This window comes from Eucalyptus grandis, chromosome 3 (assembly GCF_016545825.1).
Source record: "Eucalyptus grandis isolate ANBG69807.140 chromosome 3, ASM1654582v1, whole genome shotgun sequence".
Taxonomy (NCBI): Eukaryota; Viridiplantae; Streptophyta; class Magnoliopsida; order Myrtales; family Myrtaceae; genus Eucalyptus; species Eucalyptus grandis.
This window is the reverse complement of record NC_052614.1, coordinates 15074672-15080195: the sequence shown is the minus strand read 5'-3', so window position 1 is coordinate 15080195 and position 5524 is coordinate 15074672. Positions and strand designations below refer to the sequence as shown.

The following is a 5524-nucleotide window of genomic DNA, read 5'->3' as shown; positions in this document are numbered from 1 at the left end:
TTTCTCTCTCTAGCATTTCTGAGGGGAAGGAAGGAGAAAGGAAGCGACTTTGGTTGTGAGAGACAGAGAGAGAGCGAAGCTCTGAGCTGGAGACCCACCAAACCCTGCTGCCATCTCTCTCTACCCTCCCTCCTCACCCTCTCTCTAGCTCTCGCTCTGCAAATTCCTCGAGCGGAGCTCGTGTGCACACCTCGCCTCGCTGCTGGCTCAGATCCCTCTTCGTCTTCCTCTTCTCTTTTTCTCTCTCTCTCCTCCTCCTCGCTTCAGCATCGTCGGCATCGTGGTCTGCTGCGGAGGCTGCGCAAGTAGCACCAAGTCCCCTCTCTTTCTCTCTCCCTCTGTCCGTCTGTGCTCGAGCGTTGGTGGGTTCCTCGCGGTTTCCCCGATTCTTGCCGGGCCGGAGCCGGCGTGTGCCCGGCGAGCCTCCCGATTCCCGGGATCCGCCGCCCGCCGGATTGGGATTCTTGCTCGCCCGTTTTTGATCTCGTCGTGCTGGCTGGTTGTGGGAGAATTCTTCGGTTTCGTTTGCGCCCGTTTCTGGGAGGGGGGTGGGGGGGAGGTGGGATTAGAGATCCCGGGTTGTGCGTTTAGATGTTGGTTTGTTCGGTTAGAATGAGCGGAAAGAGACTTTAGTGACATTTCTGTCTCTCTGCAAGTCGTTTTTGTCGACTTGGAACGTCGTTTACTTGGTCAAAATGATTTCTTTTTCCCGTTTGAATGCTGTCCGAATCGTCTGTCTGCCGGATTGGGTGATTGAGATTCGCGTGAGGAGGGCACTGAGTTTAGCGATTGTTTTGCTTGGATGAATTACGGCGAATTCTAGTGGATTGACTTCCCGTGCTTGCCCTTTTTTGACCAGTTGATTCTTGGATTTGGGTGCCTGTGACATCTGGGGAATGGCCAACCGGATCCAAGGAAGATGAGAAAACGAGCGAATTATACGGGGTCTTCTCAAGCTCCCCGAGAATAAAGATGTATCAATTGCAACAGCCTGGTATGCGTTGGGCACATTGCTTGCTTTTGCATTCCAACTTCATGCCGTCATGTCTCAAATGTCTAAGCCCATAATATAATTTATGATGTTTTGTGTTAAGAATTAAATGTTTTCTAATTCTCTGACTTGAACTGAGTTAGTCAACATCATGAAGTAAGCAAGCACACTGAAGATTATTTATGGATTGAGTTACTAAGCTACCATGATCGTTTGTGTCTTCCATCCTTTTTGTTGCTACCTGCCAAGCTTGCTTAGTTGGCTTGTGATGAGTGGGAAATCTTTTTCAGCATCATATATTTACCTATCCATTGTCGGTACCTTGCTTCTTCCTGTGTTAGTTTAGATTCCAGGGTCAAGTCTGTCAACCTGGTAGACTATAATAGAACCACTGCTTTTGAGATCTCTGAAAAGGATAGAGGCATCTAAACCATGACATGCATTAGATGATACAGTGCTTTGCTCCAAGCTAATAATTTTCATGCCAAACTGTATTTTGGCGTGCCATGAAAATGTTACTCTTCTAAAGCTATGTAGTTCATAAATTCTTTCATAAAACATCTAAACAATAGGAATGTGGAAATTCCATGTTAACTTGGGATTGATCATGCATAATGGAGTTTGAACTCTTATCCTGATCAAATAGAGAAGTAACGTTTATTTTGGGAATTCTATTTCTGTGAACAGGGACCACAGTATGTTTGCACCAGTTTCTGTACATTCGGGGCACAACATGTAGTGGAATACAGTAAGTACTGATAACCTTTTTTACCTTGTTGTACATGCATCGATTCATATGTGTATTTAGCTGTCGGTTTGGAAGATTCAAACTAGTTGTGAAGAAAAAACATGAATATAGTCCATGGACACATCTTCAAGATTAAGCAAAAGAGGATTCTGAGAGGGGATGAATATGTTCTTACGTGCATTATGCTTTCATTTGCTTAAACTGAGCTGACCGCTAGCAATTGCTTCAGCCGGAGTTCACATCGTGTGAAGTCTATATCGATAGCTAAATTCACATCACAAGAAGTTAGTGCCCTCCAAGGAGGTGAAATCAGGTATGTAAGCATTCCTTGCTGGACATAATAATGTTGCTAAGCTGTTGATGACCGTTGAAATTGCCTTACAAGCGGCAAAGGAAATCTATCTCAAGGAATGGGATCCACAGCGTAATTCTCTGCCTGATTGCAGGTATGGTATATAACAAGAACATATATTATTCTTCTGATAAGTAGGAGGCCAAGCATCCTGTGTGTTCTTTAGAAGCTCAGTCTCCTGATTTGGTTTTCTACTTTCCCAGTAATGTTGACAGGCTGCGAGATTTTATTAAGCATGTCTATGTGGACAAAAGATATTCAGGTGATAGGAGTTTTGATAGACCTCCAAGGGTGAAGGTAGGTGCAGTGCTACTTAACCTCTTGAGTTGTTGATTAGGCTATCTTGATCTTGAACTAATTTTCTTTCTGTTTAACTAATGAGAGCAGTTTGAATGAACCCAAACTTGTATCTACAAAGCTGTTCATCAATTGTTAACAGTATTTGATATTCTGCCCTCATCTAATTGTGTACAATGTGCAGAGTGACAGAAGACTCATACCATGGAGGTTCTCGAAGTCCTCCCATACAGGAGACATATGATCGAGCGAATACAGTGATAGGTCAAACCGGTGGAAGAAGTCCAGCATACGATCAAGAAAGCAGACAGCATAGGTTTAGAAGTCCTTCTCGTCAGATGTAATCAATGAGTTGGCGTCGAGAAGACAGATTTAAATGGAAAGAAGTTGGACGTCGCCACCCTGACGGAGAATCAAAGATAGGAGGATCACCTGAATCGACCAAAGATCTAGAGACATCTAGTCCAATTGTGGTGCGAACCAGTTAGGGAAAATACTGGGAGATAATGTTTTGCCTCTTAGGATAGTAGAACCTCCAAAAGTAATTTGCTAAGGGCAACTGATGCTTGGTGCAGACACAGGTGTGGCCTCTTATTTATGTTGAAAAGATAAATTCTCTAGTGTTCCTAGTGCATAACCATAGTGGATCCTGAAGGTGGCATTCTAACTAGAAAGCTAATAATTGAGTCCAGAACTGAATCAAATTTTCATTGGTCCTAAAATGCACTGCATGATCAATTCAGATGCAAACCTCTAGAGAAACCAGATGCTTTTGTTTTTTTTCCCCTTTCCTTTCTGGGATACTCGATAAGAATCTTTTAAATGTAATATGCCTTCATTATCTCTTGTCTTCATTGCAAAAGAAAAAAGTCATTATCTTGTCTGATTGCAGAGGGACTGTATCTTCCAGTAGCTTGGGTTCAACAAACGGAATGTTGCAGAAGTTAAACCTGGGAAAGCAGTTAGCTTAATAGTTTGATGCTGATCCTGAACCTCTACTACAGCCACCACACAGCCACATCCACCTACCATGAGTCAAGCCATTTCTACACCGATGACTTCTACCAGTCAGGACAGTGGGCCCTCTTTTGATGTCGCACCTGCCACAATAGTATCAACCTCAAACGCAAGTCCTGGATTCTGTCATATCTCAGTTGACTACTCCAGCTCCTGCACCTGGTCAACAGTCCAGGAGGCCCTGGGTTTGGGGGGGGGCATTTGTTGCACCTGGAGGCAGCTCAGCAGTGTTACCACTGGTTGGTAATTCAATGGCTGCACCTGTGGTTAACACTCCTGCGTTGCCTTGACTGCCGGTGCTTCCACAGTTGTGCCAGCAGGTGGTTTGTCAACATTCCCTCAAGGAGGTTCTTCAGTGAGTGCCCGGGATTGGTATCAACTTCTGCTGTAAGTGGTGGCCCTGCTTTCCAGTGCTCCACCTCAGCAACCTACCCTGTTCCCAGCAGCTGGTATGCAGACCACTCAACCATCCTCAATGCACATTCATGGAACATCTGGCAATCAGGTTGGCTATGCTATCTGTATGAATGTTAATGTCGTTCTCTAATGCACCACATAACCTGTTTGTCTTCTAATCTTTCATAGTCCTGGAATGCGTCACCTCCTGCAAATGTACAAGGACCTTAGCATGGTTTCATCCGCACCATGCACGAAACCTCCTGAACAGAGGCTCACGGCTGGTTTTGCAAATGTTCTGCTGATGTAAAATCAAGTTCAAGAGAGATACCATGGTAAATTTGCCACAAGTGTTTTTTTTGAGACTTTGCCAAGTCTTCATGATTTATTTTCTCACAACTAATACAGAGTTATTTATAGGATCTTTCACTGCAAGTATCCATCCTATCCAGCACCAGTTACTGGGTGCTGTGCCTTTCCTCCACATTTTGCCATGGGATATATGCACATAACCCTGTCATGGTATCAAAATATTTGATATGCCCTAGCTTTTAATGCCATCCTGCTTGCCAATATTTCAAAATATATTTTTATCGTTGAAGATAATGTCTTAATACAACAATGCAACCTTGCCACAGCAAACAATGCACTTTTGCCACAGCAATCAAAATCAGTGAACCCATTTGACAAGTGAACCTTCTCAAGTTCAGACCCAATGGTATGTAAAAACATCCAATTTACAGCCCATCTTTTACTGATGCTAAGTGAATGTCAAGGAATGTGATGTCATAAAAATAGAACATGTATTAGTGCCCCGTTTGAAATTCATGGTCCTATCGAATTTTTTATTTGTGTCAGCCTCTCCTATTCAATATCAGGGGAAAGTAGGGTATGAAATTGTAAATAGAAAGTATGTTGCATAGTGCAGACTCATGAACTTGAAAACATAACAACTTGGATGGATTAGGTTTTAGGCTACTTTGTTTTTCTTTCGTCTCTATTTATTAGCATTATTGTATTAGTTTTGGGGCTTGTTTTGAGGGAAGAGAAAAGAGAGGCATTATTGCCCCTGGATGTTGTTGATGAAGAAGAAGGGTAAGTAGATTCACACAGCTTGGTTATCACTATTAGTGCCTGGACTACACTTTTTGAATCCCTTGAATTATAGTCGAGGTATATTGCAAAGCATTAGTTGTTTTTTTTTTTTTTTAAATAACTTTTCTTTTTCTCGCCCCTTTCTATGCAGTTTCCCCTCCATGGCATCATTGCAGGGGGTGCTTACCAAATGTCCCACCCTCTTCCAGTCTCATGCATCTCTCCGGTCTTGGTACTCCCACGCCATCGTGATACCCCTCAAGGCACTTATGCATCAGCATCTCTGCCACAATAAAGCTCACGCATCAGCATTGCCTCCAAGTAAGCGATGAAAGCAAACCCTGCTGGTGTAAATGATTAATGACAATAAAAGACAAGACAAAGAAAAAGTTATGGTCTGTATTTTCTGTCTGCTGACTTTTGTGTGAATCTTCAGGTGCCTACATGGGACAGCAAATGCATGGTAACATGCTCCTTCCAGGTGACTATCACTGATTATTGTTTTCATCAGATGCTGCTTTATTTATGATGTAGTTACACGCCGCGCTCAGGGTGCTGACTAAAATGATTCATGTGTTTGCATGTTATTTCTGTCATGCTCTGCCCATTACTTAGAACTGGTGATGAG

At 43.1% G+C, this 5524-nt stretch overlaps 2 long non-coding RNA genes across 2 annotated transcripts; both read left to right on the top strand.

Annotated features, from left to right (window-relative positions):
- The first annotated feature begins 251 nt into the window (after positions 1-251).
- LOC120291326 lies at positions 252-1715 on the top strand. The gene is made up of 3 exons (XR_005549321.1): positions 252-305; positions 860-994; positions 1679-1715. It is a non-coding gene; the product is annotated as an uncharacterized LOC120291326 (long non-coding RNA).
- A 405-nt stretch (positions 1716-2120) lies between these two features.
- Positions 2121-2584, top strand: LOC120291167. The gene is made up of 3 exons (XR_005549039.1): positions 2121-2185; positions 2295-2388; positions 2573-2584. It is a non-coding gene; the product is annotated as an uncharacterized LOC120291167 (long non-coding RNA).
- Positions 2585-5524: the final 2940 nt, after the last annotated feature.